A 16,702-nucleotide genomic window follows, 5' to 3' on the forward strand; every position below is an offset into this window, starting at 1 on the left:
CCACGAATGGGGCCCATGAAAAAGAAAACAAAATGCTAGTGGGTAAAGTGCTTGTCCTGTTAGCATGAGGACCTGAGTTCAGATCCCCGGCACGCACATAAATGCCAGGCCTACACATGTGTGAACACACACAACGTGCAAAAAAAAAAGGTGTACATTTGTAAAATGCACTCTATGGTTAGTAAAAACTTGTGCTCTAGAGCTGAAGTGATGGCTTAGCAGTTAAGATGCTTACCTGTGAAGCCTAAGGACCTAGGTTCGACTCTCCAGGTCCCACATAAGCCAGACACACAAGGTGATGCAAGTGCTCAAGGTTACGCATGTGCACAAGGTGGCGCACACACGTCTGGAGTTTGTAGTGGCTGGAGGCCCTGGCACACCAATTCTCTCTCTCTCTCATTAAAAATAAAACAAAAATTTGTGCTCGAGAAAGATACTGCTTAAGAAAATGGGACTCACTGCTGCCAGAGACACAATATTTACGAATTGTGCTTCTGATAAAGGGCTCAAGGCCGGAATCTGCAGAGAACAGCAGCAGCCATCCTGAACCATTCTGAAAACCCAACAACAAGACAACCCCATTAGAAACGAGCAGGAGATTTGAATAGACATTCTATCAGAGAAGAAATACATGTGCCTCCGACCACACGGAGAAATGTTCTAACTCACTGGTCATTTGCAAAGTGCAAATTGGACCCAGCATGAGATTCTACTGCTCAGACAGAAACCGACCAGCCAGACCAAGTGCTGCGAGTTTGCAGACGACGAGAGACCCTCAGATTGTTGACCGATCGCGTAAAGTGGCCCAAGAATTTGTAAGTCTGACGACTTGGCAGTTTGTTAAGAATTTAAATATAAATTTACCACATGAGTCAGCAATCCAGTCAGAGGAATCTACCCAAGAGAAACATAGACACTCGTCCATGCAAAGACTGGAACCCTAATGTCTATGTGGCTCACAATGGCCCCCAACTGGAAATGAGTCACATGCTTGTCCCCCAGGACATGGATGAATAAAAGGTGGTCTATCGAGACAGTGGAGTACTATGAAGCAATAAAAACTGCTAATGACTAGAGCAACGATGCAAATGGACTTCAAAACGTTGTGTTAGGAGGCTGGGGCGGTGGCTAGGTGGGTAAAATGCCTCACAAGCTTGAGGATCTGACTTCAATCCCCAGAGTCCATGTGCAAAGCCCAGCATACTTGTAAAATGCAAGAACTGTGGAGGTGGAGACACGAGTGTCCCTGAGGCCCACTGGCCACTAGGTCCAGCCTGCTGACTCCAGGCCAGTGAGAGATTCTGTTTCAAAACCACAGCTGGGCGTGGCGGTGCTCTCCTTTTATCCTAGCGTATAGCAGGCTGAGGTAGGAGGATCCCTGTGAGTTCAAGACCAGCCTGGGCTACAGAGTGAATTCCAGTTGGTCTGGGATGGCGATGCCCTGACTCAAATTATAAAGAGAATTAAAAGATGGGTAGCGGGCTAGAGAGATGGCTTAGCAGTTAAGGCGCTTACCTGTAAAGTCAAAGGACCTAGGTTTGTTTCCCCAGGATGTACGTAAACCCGATCGATGCACAAGGTGGTGCATGCATCTGGAGTGCGTTTACAGTGGCTTGAGGCTGTGGTGAACCCATTCTCTCTATCTGCCTCTCTCTATCTCTCTCAAATAATAAATACCTGAGTTCCTATCCCAAGAACCCAGGTTAAAAAAAAAAAATGGGGCTGGAGAGATGACTCAGTGGTTAAGGTGCTTGCCAGCAAAGCCAAAGGATCCAGGTTCAATCCCCCAGTACCCATGTAAAGCCAAACACACAAGGTGGCGCTTGCATCTGGAGATAGTCTGCAGTGGCTAAAGGCCCCAGCGTGCCCATTGTCTCCCTGTCCTTCCCAACTTCTCCCTCTCTCTTAAATAAATAAATAAATAAAATATATTTTTAAAAAAAACAAAACCAAAAACAGACACTGTCATGGGCTTCTGTTATCTCAGCGTGTCTACAGCAAGATGGAAGACAAAGATAGAATTTTCCCGAAGCTTGAAGACTACCTAGCCTGGAAAACACAGCCATGAACGGCTAAAGACTCGGTCTCCAAACAAGGTGGAAGGCATAGACCGACACCAAGGTGGTCCTCTGACCTGCTTGAGCACTGTGACACACGTGCTCCTGAACACACACCCACACGAGGCAGGTAGACTGCTAAAAGTTTGAGGCCAGCCCGGGCTATGTCCTGAGGCTTTGACTCAAAAGAAAGCAAGTACTAAGTCGGGCGTGATGGTGCACGCCCTTAATCGCAGCACTCAGGAGGCAGAGGTAGGAGGATCGCCATGAGTTCAAGGCCACCCTGAGACTACAGAGTGAATTCCAGGTCAGCCTGAGCTAGAGTGAGACCCTACTTTGAAAAGCCAAAAACAAACTAAAAACAGAATAAATTTGATCTCTAGGCCTGGTTGTGTGACCCTGCCAGGGTAAGAGTGTACATATTCACACTGGGTCTGGGAAGGCACACGGGCTTGCACACTCAGAGCGTTATGGTACGCGTGGCATATAAAACCGCTGTTCGAGGCAAGAGGCACGCCCTGTGACTCAGAAATCTGCCCCCTTCTTGATCTTCCTCAGATGGTTGGGCAGCGACATGGACTGATTCAGAAAGAGCTGGGGTCACTCCGCAGGGTCCAGAGGAGACAAGGTGTCCCAACGGCTGTGCCATGCACTGGGCAACTCCCGGGCTTGGAGGCCGGCACCCCCCTGCAGGCGCGGAGGGAGCAGCAGCCTGTGGTTCTGATGCCTTGTCCTGGACACCGTGCGCTGCGATATGCGCAGGTTCCCGTGAACCTTCTCCTGCCTTTCAGCCCTCACCCTGTCGCTGCTCATCCCTCTCCCCCCTGGGTGGGAAGACCCAGTGAGGACCAAGTCCAACGCGGGGCACCTAAGCAGGAGCTTGAGGACTGGCCCAGGTGGGGCATGGCAGAGAGCACAGATGGGACACCAGGTCAGCACATTCTTTTTTTTTTTTTTTTTTTTTTTCCAGTACAGCTGGAGAGATGCTGGCACCCACTTTCTGCCCACCCACCCCATGCGCCACTCTGCTCTGACATCCCCCTCTGAAGGGGTTTTCTCTCTGATCCAATTCACAGCTAAAAAGAAGCTACTGAAAGTTCTGCCTCCTCCCCTCAGGAGATCACTGGGGTCCATGACCAGCCTGGGCCTCAGTTTCCCTGCCTTCCTCAAGCTTCACTGTTCTTCTCCTCCAGGGAGCTTTCCTATCAAGTCCCCCATCTGGTTCGATGGAGGGTGAGTCAGGGTCTCCAGGACCCTCCTCGGCCCACACCAAGGCCAGCGCCTCGATGGAGAGTCCCTAGTGCTAGGTGAGAACATGCTTGCTCCTCGTCTCTCTGTCCCTCATGCCCAAATTGACTGTCACTTGTTCAACTGTAACGCTAGCCAACTCCTTCGGCCACTCAGGAAGTTACAGCATCAGGCACAACAAGGCAGGGGGATGCCCCGGTGCCCACAAGGGGCGAGAAGGCCGCCCAAGAGCCAGCCAGGCTGCCGAGGGTGAGGGGAACCCCAAGCAGGATGAGAGGGACATCCACACTCTCAGCAGCAACCCTGTCTGCTACAGGAGAGTAAGGGCAGCCTTCATCCAGGTCGGTCTTGGGGAAAGCTAAGGGGCTGCACCCCAGACAGCAGGAGCCTCCACCCAGCCCAGTGGTTCCTCCCTCCTGGCCCCTCACCAGGGTGACTCTTGCTCCCCTGTCACCCAACGATCCGGAGAGCTGTGGCAGGACCAGAACGGAAGGTCTCATCTGGGCTGCATTCCAGGATGCTGTGGGAACGTGTGCCCATGGGCACCCGGCTGGCCACTGCCTGCACCTGGCACATCTGAGTGTGCATGCACGCATGCACCCACGCCCTGGTGCTCCCATGGGACAGCCTCGCCTTGTTTCAGGGGAGCGACTGTGCTGCATGCTGCTGTTTTTGTTTGATCCCTGATTTGTGTGGATCTGGGCCAGCGGACACCTTGGATTTCTGGCGAGTTGTCTTTCTAAAACATCTTTCACATTTAACGTGTGTCCTTGCTCTGTGGGGACACCAGAAGGAGGGGACCAAAACAAGCCCAGATGTCTATCATAAGGCAAACACCTCTCAGAGGAGGCCTGAGTCTCTTCATCAAGTCCCCAGGACGGAAGAGCCAGGCCTTTCCACATACATTCATCTTGTTAGTTCAGCTGCCCTGCTGGATTCACAAAGAGAAAAAAGCCGACAGCACATTCCCTTTACAGAACTTGAGACGCCACAAGGAAGGAATTCAAGGTGGCCACTTGCCCTGGTCTCAGAGCAGCATAAGGGGAGGTGTCCCTGGTGGCTTTGCACACGCACAAACACGCCTGAGCACATGCATGTGCATGTCCTAGATTCACACGGACACTGGTTTCCACCCACACCCGTTCACAGCTGAGATCAGAGATTCCTGCCTCCAAGACAGAGAGCTGCGATGCTATTCCCCAAGAATGTAGGCTCCGTGAGCCACGTTCACTGGTGACCCCCCCCCCAAGTGCCGGGGCTGGGGGGTGTCTCCTCAGACCCGCCCCTGATGCACTGGCCGGGGCAAAGGGGAAAGGGCCTGCTTTTCCAAGTCTTCCTCTCCATGGGGCTGCGTCCCTTTCTGTTTCCTGACACATGCCAATGGGAACACAGAGGTTTTCTCCATAGGGATGTAGCTCCAATTTTTTTAAGCAAAAGAGAAACTTCCTCTGTTTTCCACCACCAGCGTCATCACCCCAGCTCAATGCCTCTCCCAGATGCCAAGTGAACCTTCTAATACACTTGTGACCCCCACACACGCAACTTGTTTCTTCACTACAGTGGGGAAACAGAGCTCTTGATTATTCCCTTATCTGTGTAGTTGTCATTCATTCATTTAGAGACAGGGTCTCACTATGTCATAGCTCAGGGTGCCCTCAAACTCACAAGGCCCCTGCCTCACCCCCCCCCCCCGTGCTGGGATGACAGACATGCCCACCACGCCTGGCTCACAGAGACCTTTGTGGTTTGCTGCTGTTGGTTTTTTCTTGAGACAGCATCTCATGTAGCCCAAGCTGTCTTGAGACTTCCTATGTAGCCAAGGATAACCCTGAGCCTCTGCCTCTCCTGCTGGGATTACACGCATGTGCCACCGTGTCTGGTTGATAGAGTACTGAGTGGAACCCAGGACCTTGTACATGTTAGGCAAACACTACCCTCTGAGCCGCATCCTTTTAGATCATCATGGAAGCCTTTTAAACATAAAGGTAAACCTGGCCTGTCAGCTGCTTCCAACTCCAAGAAGCTTCCTCAAGAAATGAAAACAAGGGCTGGAGAGATGGCTTAGCGGTTAAGTGCTTGCCTGTGAAGCCTAAGGACCCTGGTTCGAGGCTCGATTCCCCACAAGCCACATTAGCCAGATGCACTAGGGGGCGCACGCGTCTGGGGTTCGTTTGCAGTGGCTGGAGGCCCTGGTGCACCCATTTTCTCTCTCTGTGTCTGTCTGCCTCTTTTTCTCTATCTGTCGCTGCTCTCAAATAAATAAATAAAAATAAAACAAAAAATTTTTAGAAAAAAAGAAATGAAAACAAGATACAACTTTTGAGCCGGGTGTGGTGGCGCACGCCTTTAATCCCAGTACTGGGGAGGCAGAGGTAGGAGGATCGCCGTGAGTTCAAGACCACCCTGAGACTACATAGTGAGTTCCAGGTCAGCATGAGCAAGAGTGAGACCCTACCTTGAGAAAAAAATATACAAGATATAGCTCTTCCTTGGCTCTTCACAGGAACGTGAACATGGAACAGCCAAGGCCCCATGACCTAATCTCCCGACTCTTGAGCACAGTGCCCAGCCACACTGGCCTCGCCCTCCCTCCAACACTCATCACCCTCTTTCCCTGTCTCCTCGCCCCACAGGGCACAGAAGTGTCCCCACCCAGGGCGGCATGACACGGGTGGAACAAACACCACCAGGAACTGCACGAATGGCACAGTGACCTGCCTTTTTTGAAATCTCTGCCCATAATACCGACTCACAGAAGGGCAGCCAGCGTTTGGGAAGAGGCAAGGGGCAGCCCTGGCCACATCCTGCATCTAAAACCCTCCAACCTGAGCCCGTGCCCGGGCAGCCTCATTCCCAGCATCCTTCTCTGGATTCAGCTCCCTTGTTGCCCACTGCCTTAGACACACTCACAGATTACAACACGGAGGGAGGAAGGTGGCCATTCCCAGCTCACATGGCTGCTAAGAGGTCCTTCCAGAGGCCCCTGATTGACAGACAGCAGCGGCTCTTGTGCACACTCCCCTCAAGAGGAACCACTGGCTGGGGAGTGAGGTGCACCCCTCTTCTGAAACCCCAGCCAAGCATGAGGTTAAAAACTTTGGGGACCACAACTCCCATAGGGAAAGTAACCAGAGTGCCTTCACCCAGATGGCCAGAGGGGCAGGACTCCATGAAGGTTCACCTCATGTGAGACAGGCAGAAACCAGGGCCAGCTTTGTCAAGTGGGCCCAAGGGCTTCCTGTCCCATCCACGTCCTATCTATGTCCCCTCAGCCAGTGCCTCACTCTGACAGTGTTCAGGACACACCGAGAAACTCACAGCCTTGGACGCATCCGGACACCAGCCGGAGGTTCTTCCCTAACAAACAGAGCCACGGAGAGGCATGCCGGCTACTGGCTCAGTAGGGTGGAGTGTGAGAGCCATTTCCCACCAGCTCCAGACGCCACAGAGCCTCCCTGGGCAGAGACCACCCTGTGCCCATGAAGGATCCACGGTCTGGCGGGACTGAAACAGCTCCTTCATGGCTGCAGTCCTCCCGAGCACCAACACCCCGTGCCAAGGCTGGCCGGGGGCTCTCCGCCTCTCGCAGTGTGATGCTGGGGACATGTGGCTGCCCGGGTAATGCGAGCCTGTGTGTTTACTAACCAAGGAAGTTAATGACTAAGAAAGGGTTTGATCCTGCTGAAAATAAAACTCGGATCTGTGGATAAACACGAGGAGACCTCTGGGCTGCCTGTCAGTCATTCCCCAGGTTCCCCTAGCAGGCAGGTTTCCAGCTGGATCCGACCACTTCCCAGGTGGGAGCGGCACTGGTGTGGTGCACACCCCGCCCCCCCCCGGGGACAGACCTCGGGGTCCCTGCGGCTGCCCCGCCCAGCTCTGCTGTGTGGGTGAAAAGCTCTTCACTCCCCTGGTACTCTGTCAGCACTTCCGACGCAACCCACACACTCACAGAGGGCCCATCAGTGTGACAGACAGTGGAGAAGTGCTCCGAAGGCCCCGGGGGCTCCAGCGTGGGGAGGGCAACACCACAGGCCTGGGGCCAGCGGGGACCAAACAGCTCGCCCTTGTGACGAAGAGCACAAAGTAGGCAGGGGACAGCATGTCCGTCGGCAAGGGCAGGGCTCCAACCCTGTCTAACCAAGCTGGGGGAAGAAGTCAGGTATAAGAGGGAACGCTACCTGGATTCTCTGCCCGCTGTGACCTGGATTGTAGCCATCGTCCTTTCTGGGCCTCAGTTTCTCCATCTGTTTTGGCTGTCGAGTCATTGGGCTCAGCGGGTGAGTATTTCCAGCCTTGTTTTGGGAGACCAAGACCTTTGCAAATGGGGAAGCCAGGCCCTGCCCTACCCATGCCCCTGAATTCCTTCCACCAGTCTCTCCCTGTGGCCGGGAGTCGGTCCTCGGAGCTGGCAGACGAAGGTGCCTGGAGCACAAACCTGAGGAGCAACAGATGCCCACACGGGCATGCTGGCACACTCACTCCAGCTGCAGCTGCTGGTCACGCCCCTCTCTGTCCATACTTCAAGGGCCAGCAAGTCCCCCTGGAAGGGGAGCAAAGAGCATGGGGCAGCTGCACAGGGGCCTCAAAGAAAGATGGGCCACGGGTCACAGAGATTAAAGAGGGACCGAGTCACCAAGGCTCAGGTCCCTGCTGTGGACCAGCCCTGGGAGTTCTTGTCCAAGTAGACTGAGGAAGGGCTGTCATGGAAAGGTCTCAGTGCTCAGATACCAGGCCAGCTTCTGTGACTCAGTTTCCCTAGCCTTCAGAGCAAAGAGAGAGAGGAAGTAAGGAGCCCAGGCATGTCTCTTTCTGAATCCTGCCTTACAAGGCTAGGCTGCTTCCCGTTTGCTCTGAGCTCTTTTCCAATACCAAGAACCAGCCACCCGGATAGCCTGCGGGAGAAGGAGACAAGGACAGGTCCTGGCCACCAGGATGCTGGAGTTCAAATTCCACTGCTCACTGCCCCATGACTTTGGATGAAGCTAGACCCTTCTGGAAAATGGGGCCAAGCTGAATTATCTCTACAGAAAGGAGCATTTGTATCCATGTATGTGTCTCACCAACATGGACCACACCTCACTCCCAGGGTCTCTCAATCGCTGTACACTACGCAAGCCAGATGTCTGAAGCTGATCCCCACATCCTCGTCCAAAGCCAAGAACTTCAGGGAACAGAACAGGGTCAGTGGAACCTGGTGCCCACAAGGACTCCACTTCCGGCTCACCCCTGGGGCTGCAGGCTAGCCCCAGTGCAGGAGGAGCAGGTGTCCCCGGAAGCCTGAGCAAACAGCGGCAGGCAGGCCCTTGCTCTAAGCCAGCTCACTGTGCAACATCCAGCCCTCTCTAGACTCCAGCTAGCTCCCCAAAGGACACCCTAGTCCTCTGCAGGGCCTCCACCAGCGGCTACCCCACGAAGACCCACCTAAGGCCAGTTGACACCCGAGGCTTTGTTGGAAGAAATTCAATCCAAGACTGGAAACAAAAGGGAAGCGCAATGGCCGGGGGTGGGGGGTGACAAATGTATCTGCAATACCACCATCCACTCCAGGTTCGCGCCTGGAAATTTATGTCCCCGTCACCCAGCCCTGGAGCTCTGTCTTCTGCCTGTCACTCAGTGGTAGGCTCGGAGCCCAAGTCCTGAGTCCTCCAACCATAGTTATTCATATGCCACCCACTTAGAATCCAGCACGGGCTCTGCCTATTTCAGCAAGGAAATGTGAACTCTGGGTCCAGGCACCTCTGTGGTAAATTCCTTCAGATGCCAGTGTCTGAGGCGCTCTAGGGCCTCTTACAGATGGTCCTGCGTAGAACAGGGCAGAACAGTGACTGTAAGGGACAAGAGGGGACCTACAAAAAGCTTCCTGGGTGTTAAGAAAATTCCACTGGAGGGGCTAGAGAGATGGCTTAGCGGTTAAGCGCTTGCCTGTGAAGCCTAAGGACCCCAGTTCGAGGCTGGATTCCCCAGGACCCACATTAGCCAGATGCACAAGGGAGCTCGTTTGCAGTGGCTGGAGGCCCTGGTGTGCCCATTCTCTCCCCCTCTCCTCTCTCTCTCTCTCTCTCTCTCTCTCTCTTTCTCTCTCTGTCACTCTCAAGTAAATAAATAACTATTTTAAAAAATTAAAGAAGAAAAAGAAAATTCCACTGGAATCTAGAGCCCAGAGTTGGTATGCTGGAGGCAGACAGGAACGTGAACAAGGGGCCCAGGCCCAGGGAGGCTCTGCCTCAAAGAAACGGATCAACTCTGTGTCAGAATTTTGGCCCAACTAAGTGGAGTAAGGTCCACGATTCATGATTCAAGGACTAAAGTCCGATGACTCTAACTCCAGGGTCCAAGAGAAGGGCTTCTCCAAGCCCTGGCTGTGGGCTCTCCTAGGGGTTTCAACCACCTGTTTCTTGGGGTAAAGAGAGATGGATGGAGATGTAGACTCCTTCAGTTTAGATGAGATCATAGGACAAGGCATTCTGGGGGGGGGGAGGCAGTGCTCTCTGGAGTGTGCCTTGGAAGGGGGCTGGGGGTCGCTTCTTCTGGTTACGGCCACCCATTCTCTGCTCCCCTACCCCTGCAGGCTTGCAGTGGGCCCCAGTTTAAGGTCCCCATCCCCTCTTTTCTCGGGTCTTGAGCTGCCTGTGCCCGAGTACCATGCTGAAGGACACTCACCCAGGAGGCCTGGCAGCTGTGCACCACCAGGGCCCAAGGAAGGTGGAAGGGGGCCATGGCTGCCCCCGGCCTTTCTCACCCGAAGACCACTGAGGGTTTCTGGCCAGTAGGAAGAGGGGATCCCGATCTCCCTTGACCACCTAGCCCTCTGAGAACATGGAAAAACAATGAACCAAAGCTCTAGAGCCCTGGCAGGCCTCCGAGCCCCTCAAATCCAGACAAGAAAGGGGTGTCTTCCTTGAATGCCATTTGGAGTTTGTCCGGCCACCTTTGGTGAGGCGGGGCCCATCCAGAGGGGGACTGTCTGTCTCCTCAACATCTGTTCACTGCAAAGGTCATAGCCACAAACATGGGGGCCGAGGAGGCCAGGGGGCTAGGGGAGTGCAAAAGACCAGGTTAACTGCAGCTTTAAAGTAACATAGCCCCTGTTTGATCCGGTGCCTCCCAGGGCTGAGTAGAGACTGGGGGCCTCTTTCATGACTGGGGACGCACCTTTAGGAGGCAGCCCGAGGGAGGCAGAGGGGCGCGTCCCTCTGCTCGGAGCCCTGCGCCCTTCTGGGATCCTGTCCCCAAGATACCCAGGGTCTCTTAGGACTGCTTTCCTGCACAAACCCCAATCCTCTACTGGGGCAAAAGCCAGATACATGCACAGCTCCCCTCTGGGTTGCAGGAAGACAAGGTTGCTCCTGCCTGAGAGGCACCCTGGATTGCCTCCCTCCCATCCTGAAGAGAAGGCCTCTGGACCATCTCTGTTAACCCTTCCCTCCTCAGAGGGCAGTATCATTTAATCTCCATTTTACAGATGTGAAAACTGAGGCTCAGAGATGTCATCTGCCCCAAGGTCACTGAACCCAAACCTGGAATACTCTTAACTTTGATCTCAGGTGGCCCAGTCCCTTTGAGAGAGACGCAGACACAGCCCCCTTCCTTGGCACGGCACTAAGCAACAAACTGTAGGATGGAGACACTGGTTTTTAGTGGGGGACAGAATTGGCACCTCCTCCAGACTGGAGAAAGATGGCCATGAAAGATGGGTCCAAGGTGGGCGTTGGTAGCCTGTCAAGTTCGTAGTAAAGTGCCCCCATGCCAGCGGGGACTGGACCACCGATCTCTATGCAGAATGTGGCTGGACGGTTTGGTGCCTCGCAAGGAGGCTCGACCTCGCTTAGCCGGAAGGAGGCCTGGCAGGGCAGGGACGGAGAGGTGCGGGCAGGATGGGGCTCAGTGACTCGGGGAGGTGCGGGAACTGCACGGAGGCTGCGGGCAGGGCAGGGCAGCGGCTGCAGAGAGGGTCCACGGCTACGGGAAGCAGCGGCGGGGTTGGGGGGGGGCAGTGAAAGGGAGACGTACCAGGGAAAGGTGGTTGCGGGCTGCGGCAGTGACTCCGAGGTGACAACATCAGGACCCTGAACCGGTCGGGTTCTGCCTCGGAGCCGGCGCCGCCAAGTTCCTCCAACTTTGCCCGCTGCGCAGCCGGGACGGCGCGCGGGGCCCCGGGGTCTCCGCCAGGGCCGGGGCCGCACGCGGGGCGCTGCAAATGTTGGTGGGGTGGCGGCGGAGGGAGACACGCGACGTGGCGGGGCCTGCGTGTCATCGGCGGAGAAGCCGGTGTGTGGGGGGGAGGTGGGGAGAAGCGGGGGGGTCCCACGCTCGCCGGCTCCGCTCCCGGGCCGCGCTGACTCGGAATCGGAGAGAGCTGCACGCTTACCTGCCCGGCCGGCTGCCGATCCCGGGCTGCGCCCGCCGCCGCCGCCGTCCTTCAAGCTCTAAGTTGGCTCTCGGATTGAAATTCCTCCCCAGCTTCGCCCATCGATCTGCGCGCGCGCCCCGCCCCTCGCCGCGCGCCGGGGGGCGGGGGGGAAGGTTCCCGCCGCCTCCCCGCCCCCGCCCCCGCCCCCGCCCGCGTTCTTCCACCCCCCCCCTCCCCGTCCGCCCCGGCTCGTCCGGCTGCGAGCCGCGCGCCCGCCCTCCTCCCAGCCTCCCCGGTCCCCAGCCATCCGGGCCGGGCCGAGGCACGCGCGCCCCTCGCCAGCTGGGAGGGGGCGCCCCTCCCCACGCAGCCCCTCCGTCCGCCTCTAAGTGGGAGCGGACGGACAGCTGCTGCCTCCCACGACCCCTCTTCCCCTAAGCACCACGCCAAGATGTTGTCGGGACCCCGATCCTCCCTCCCGTGGACCTGACACGGACCCTACGCAGCCGAGACCCCCGACCCTCCCTCCCCCTTCACTCACTCACCCAGCCTCTGCGAGGACTTGGGAAGGGGATCCCCAGGACTCTTCCAGCTTAGCCTGACAGTCCCCCAACTGCGTGTGCGGAAGTCTTGGGCTTGGGGTGGGGTGGGGGTGAAACCGAGTCAGAAGAAGCCAGGAGGCTTGCCACGGACCACACAGCCCAAGGGGACCCCCGGGCTGGATCCCTGAAGACTCCACTCCGGCCAGTATGTTGGGGCCATGGGCAAGCCAGGTTTGCTGCCCCACCGGTGCCTCCGGCAGCTCCTGTCCCCACGCAGCCCACCCAGTCGTCGCACGCGTCCCCTCCCCGTTTCCTGTCCCCGCCCGCTCCCGATCCCCTCCCCACCACCACCCCGGCCTCAGTACCCCCGGCACGCTCTCCTCCGCTCCTCCGTTCTGCTCGTCGCTAGCAGCTGGGCAATTCACCGAGCATACAAAAGAGTTGACTCAATTCAGAGGCAGAGCAAACCAAGATAATTCCTATAGTGTGTGGGGACCGGAGAGGGAATGTGAATGAACACCCACGGGTGAGCACCGGCGAGTGCTGTATGGACCGGCACAGCCCCCCCCCCCCCGCGGCAGGGCGCGCCCAGCCTGTGCACCCACAAAAGCAGGAAGAAGGGTGGTGGGTTTTTAACTGCTTTTCCAGCTGGCAGGCCTTAAAAATGCAGGGGGAAGTTTGGGATGAGGAGTTTCATGGCCTCCTCGGGCCAGCGGGCTGTGTCCCACTATTCTGCGTAAGAAGGACAGGCTCGTGTCCTGGACGTGTGTCACAGGAGTCATGACAGTGGATCCAAGAAGGCAGCTGGGCCTTTGGGGGGCATCGGAACTGTATGTAGCCTTTCTCCTTCAGCTGCCCCAAACCGGCCTTCTAACACAGCCAGGCCCCAGGCCAAGGGCATCAAATCTATAAAAGCTGCTAGCCTTCAGTGTTCCAGGCCTGGGCCCACAGACCTGGAATGCAGGGTGCAAGATACCCTCTCCTCGCCTGTTGCCATGTCTGAGGAAGGTGCTAAGGGTCTCCCTGGTCACTCTTAGAAGGCCTCCCCTGGACTGGCCAGCACCGTACAAGAAGAGGGGCCTGACCACCCCCCCTGCATACACACACACACACACACACACACACACACCATCATCGTTCGGAAGGCGAACGCAGCAAGATGAGGCTGACTCCTCAGATCTGGCAAAGTGTAGATGGGGTTCTTGGGAGCACCCAGAGCTCGTGATAGGTGCTATCCTGTCCTAGTACCGTGTTGGGGAGAACCCCCAGATTCACCCCTTCGGACCTGGCTCCCACCATCCTACCCACGAGACCACAAAGCGCCCTCGGCCCGTCCTGTCCCACCACCCAAGCAAGTTTGTAACCACTGGCGATCATGGGTGTGCGGGAGAGGAGGGCTGGTGAGGGCGCTGGGGTAGGTGTCAGTCAGGAGGGTCCCAGCCCATTAGAGAGAATTCGAGAACGGAGCCCCATGGGGCTGGGAGGGGAGGTGACTGGAGGCAGGGTAGACCCTCAAGGGATTGAGTCCACTAGCCTGCACCTCCCGCCCGGAGGAAAGTAACTGCTCCTCAGGGTGCCACCGAATTCCAGGAGTCCTGGCGGGGGCTGCCCCTCCCCCCGGGGCCAAGTAGATGAGCGCGTTGCTTGTAAGCCATTAATTCTACCGCGCAGACGCCGGCGTCGCCACCGAAGACAATCTGTCAGGGACCCATCGCCGCGCTCCACGCCCCCTACCCTTCCTCCAGACCCAGAGCTGCAAAAAACATGCGCCACCTCGCTCGCCCGCCGAGCTCTAGGGTTGCTGGAGCCGGCAAAGGCTCCGGGGTCCAGCGGTGGATCGGGAGGGGGCGGGGCCGCGGAGCCCCGGGAACAAAGATTCTCCAAGCTTTTCGGACTGGGCTCTGCAGACCACCCCGAAACAAGAAGTACCCTGCTTCCCTGGTCCCCGAATGCGAGAAACCTCACTCCAGCTCGGGCCTGAGCTTTGGAATGGAGTGGGGGCGGGGCCGCGGAATCCTCCTGAGCCCTCAAGGGTGCTGGAAGGCGACACTGGCTGCCAGAGGCCAGCACAGGACCTGCACAGGCTTAGATCGAAGCTAGTCCCCTCAAAACCCCTCCGCTAGCTTCGCAGGTCCTCCCGCCCTCCACAGCCCCCTTAGGCTACCCACGAGTGACCATGCCCATAGATGGGGTGGCCACGGGCCGCGGAGGCGAATGAATGAACGTGTCACGCGTGGGCGGTGGGTCGGAAGACTGAAAGGGGCTCGCGGGAGATTCCCTACTGGTCCACAGCAGGGTGGCCCCGGGGGCCTCCCACCGCTGCTCGCGGAGGACTCGGAGGTTGGGAACTGTGCTCAGATAGCTTGAGTCCGGCTCTGGGCCCTGGACTGGTCGCCACACTCCAGACGGGGCAGTTTGAGAAAAGAAAAAGTTAGGGAGGGGGAGACACCCCAGGCCCAAGAGAACGGAGCTGGAGGAGCAGGGACGGCGCCAAAATATGGTCTGTGACAGCCGGGGGGAGGAGGTCAGCTTCATGCTGGGATCGGGCTCCCAGCGCCAGCCAAGCCCAACCCAGAGGATTTTGGGGCTCCTATTAACAGGGAGTCAGTTCCTTCCAGCCAGCTGGGCAGAGTCCCGCCACCCTCTGGGGTTGGGGGCACGACACCTCTCCCAAGGTTCCAGGGGGTTCTGCTAGACTCGCTGGAAGCACGCGAGGCCTCCTCATAGCCCATTAACTCCCCGCCTCCCACTAGGAAAGGTTTCAGATTTGGGGGGGGCAGTCTCAGGGCCAACTTGGGACGCCTCCGCTATCCCGTGCACTCCAAAGCCAAGCTACCCCCTTCCCTTCGCTAGCTGGACAGCTTTAAGACACTCAGAGCGCTCAGCAAAGTTTCGGGGTACCCGACACCCCTCTTAGCCCAAAGGGGTCCCCGAGTCCCGGTCCTTCCATCCTCCGCGTCAAGGAGGGAAGTTTGCCTGCCCGAGCTCGGCGGCCGAGAACTTCGGGCGCGCTCGCCAGTGAACGTGGGTAGAAGGGGAGAGGGGCGCCAGGGAGCCACCGACTCAAACATGCCGCATCCAAACCCCCTGGGAGGGGGAGGGGGGCACTCAGCCTCGACGCGGTCTCTAAGGGCAAGGCACCGGGGCCAGGGTGACTAGGACTGAGAGAGCCGCTGGGGACTCCCGAGCCACCCCTGGATCCCCCATGAGAGCAACCTCCCCACCCCCTCCAGGGGCGGGGAATCTGTCGACTCCGCGGCTGCGGCACTGGGGACCCCCTGCCCCAGCTCCCGCAGCCCCCTGCCCATGCAGGCCCCTTCCTACCTGACCTGGGGTGCGGGCCCCCCCGGGATGGAGGCTTTGGCACCGGCGGGCAGAGCGTGCGCGCCCAGGTTTGGGGAGCGCGGCGGTGGCGGCGACGACGGTGGCTTTCCCCAGCTTCCTCCTCCTGTTCCTCCTCGGGGCTCGCTGGCTCCAGACAGACCTCCTCCCCCTTCCAGCCCTGCCCGCCCCTCCCGGAGCCCGCCGGGCTGGGCTCTCGGCCTGCGACGAGGAACCGAGCGGAGCCGGTGGCGGCCGGGCTGCGGCGCTCACTGCGTCAAGCGGCGGGCGAGCGCCGGGCGGCGGCGGCGGCGCCGGGGACAGCGCTCCCGGAGCTCAGGGCGGCCGGGCAGGCGGGGCAGCGGCGGCTACGGCGACACCGCGGGGCCGGGCGGCTCCGGCTCCCGCTCCGGCGTGGTGGCGGTGGCCGCGGCGGTGGCCCATTCTCTGCCGGGCGCGAGGCAGGTCGAACCTGGGAGCCGGGCGGGGAGGCGGGTTGGAGCAGGGGCGGGGGGGGGGGCCCGCGGCCCTGCCGTCGGCCATGGATGGAGGGGGCAGGAGGGTGCCCATCGGAGACACATGGTGAGAAGTTGGGACGAGGCGTGGGGGGACATCTCAGGAAGCCGAGAGGCATCCTCGCCCCCTTTTTCCTTGCCGACGCTGCGCCCCCCCCCACAACCCGCGACCCAGGCCACCGAGCGATGTCGTGGAGAAGTCCCCGAATAGTCTAGGGGTTGGGACCCTTCGCGGCGATGGGAGGTGGATACGTGAGGCGGGGTTGTGCACGCGCGCGCGGACATGGCTGCACACCACACACACACACACACACACACACACACACACACGCACACACACACACACGGGAAGCCGCGTGGAAGTTGACCCGAAGTCAGACCCTGTGTGGGGGCGCGCGTGTCCGCAAACGCAACTGCACGGCCCCCAGGGGCGCGCGTTGCATGGGGTGGGAATGGCTGAGAGGTGGGGACATGGGCGATCAGGTCCTCTGGGACCCAGTGTCTCCAGAGGCTGGCTGTCCCCAAGGTCGGAGGCCTCCTCCCAGGACCCCTCCCCACCGCATTGCCCTTCCCCACCCCCTTTCGGCTGAGAGCGTGGGGAGCGCGAGATCAGCCTGGCACCTTCCCATTCCCGGAAGATTCTGGGCAGCCGAATTCCTTCCCACC

At 58.3% G+C, this 16,702-nt stretch overlaps 1 protein-coding gene across 3 annotated transcripts in view; it reads right to left on the bottom strand.

Moving 5' to 3' along the window:
* Elfn1 (extracellular leucine rich repeat and fibronectin type III domain containing 1) overlaps positions 1 to 15,617 on the bottom strand; it is a 69,211-nt gene extending 53,594 nt beyond the window's left edge. The window contains exons 1-2 of one of the 3 annotated variants that reach the window (XM_045142584.1): positions 12,566 to 12,684; positions 12,204 to 12,293 (exon numbers count right to left, since the gene is read on the bottom strand). The gene's annotated coding sequence lies outside the window, so the exon portion shown is untranslated. Of the gene's footprint in view, positions 1 to 11,676; positions 11,745 to 12,203; positions 12,294 to 12,565; positions 12,685 to 15,524 lie in introns of those variants that run through there. The other 2 variants (XM_045142583.1, XM_045142585.1) reach the window with 2 other exon arrangements.
* Between the last annotated feature and the right edge of the window lie 1,085 nt (positions 15,618 to 16,702).

The sequence above is a fragment of the Jaculus jaculus genome, chromosome 2 (assembly GCF_020740685.1).
Source record: "Jaculus jaculus isolate mJacJac1 chromosome 2, mJacJac1.mat.Y.cur, whole genome shotgun sequence".
In the NCBI taxonomy this organism is placed as follows: Eukaryota; Metazoa; Chordata; class Mammalia; order Rodentia; family Dipodidae; genus Jaculus; species Jaculus jaculus.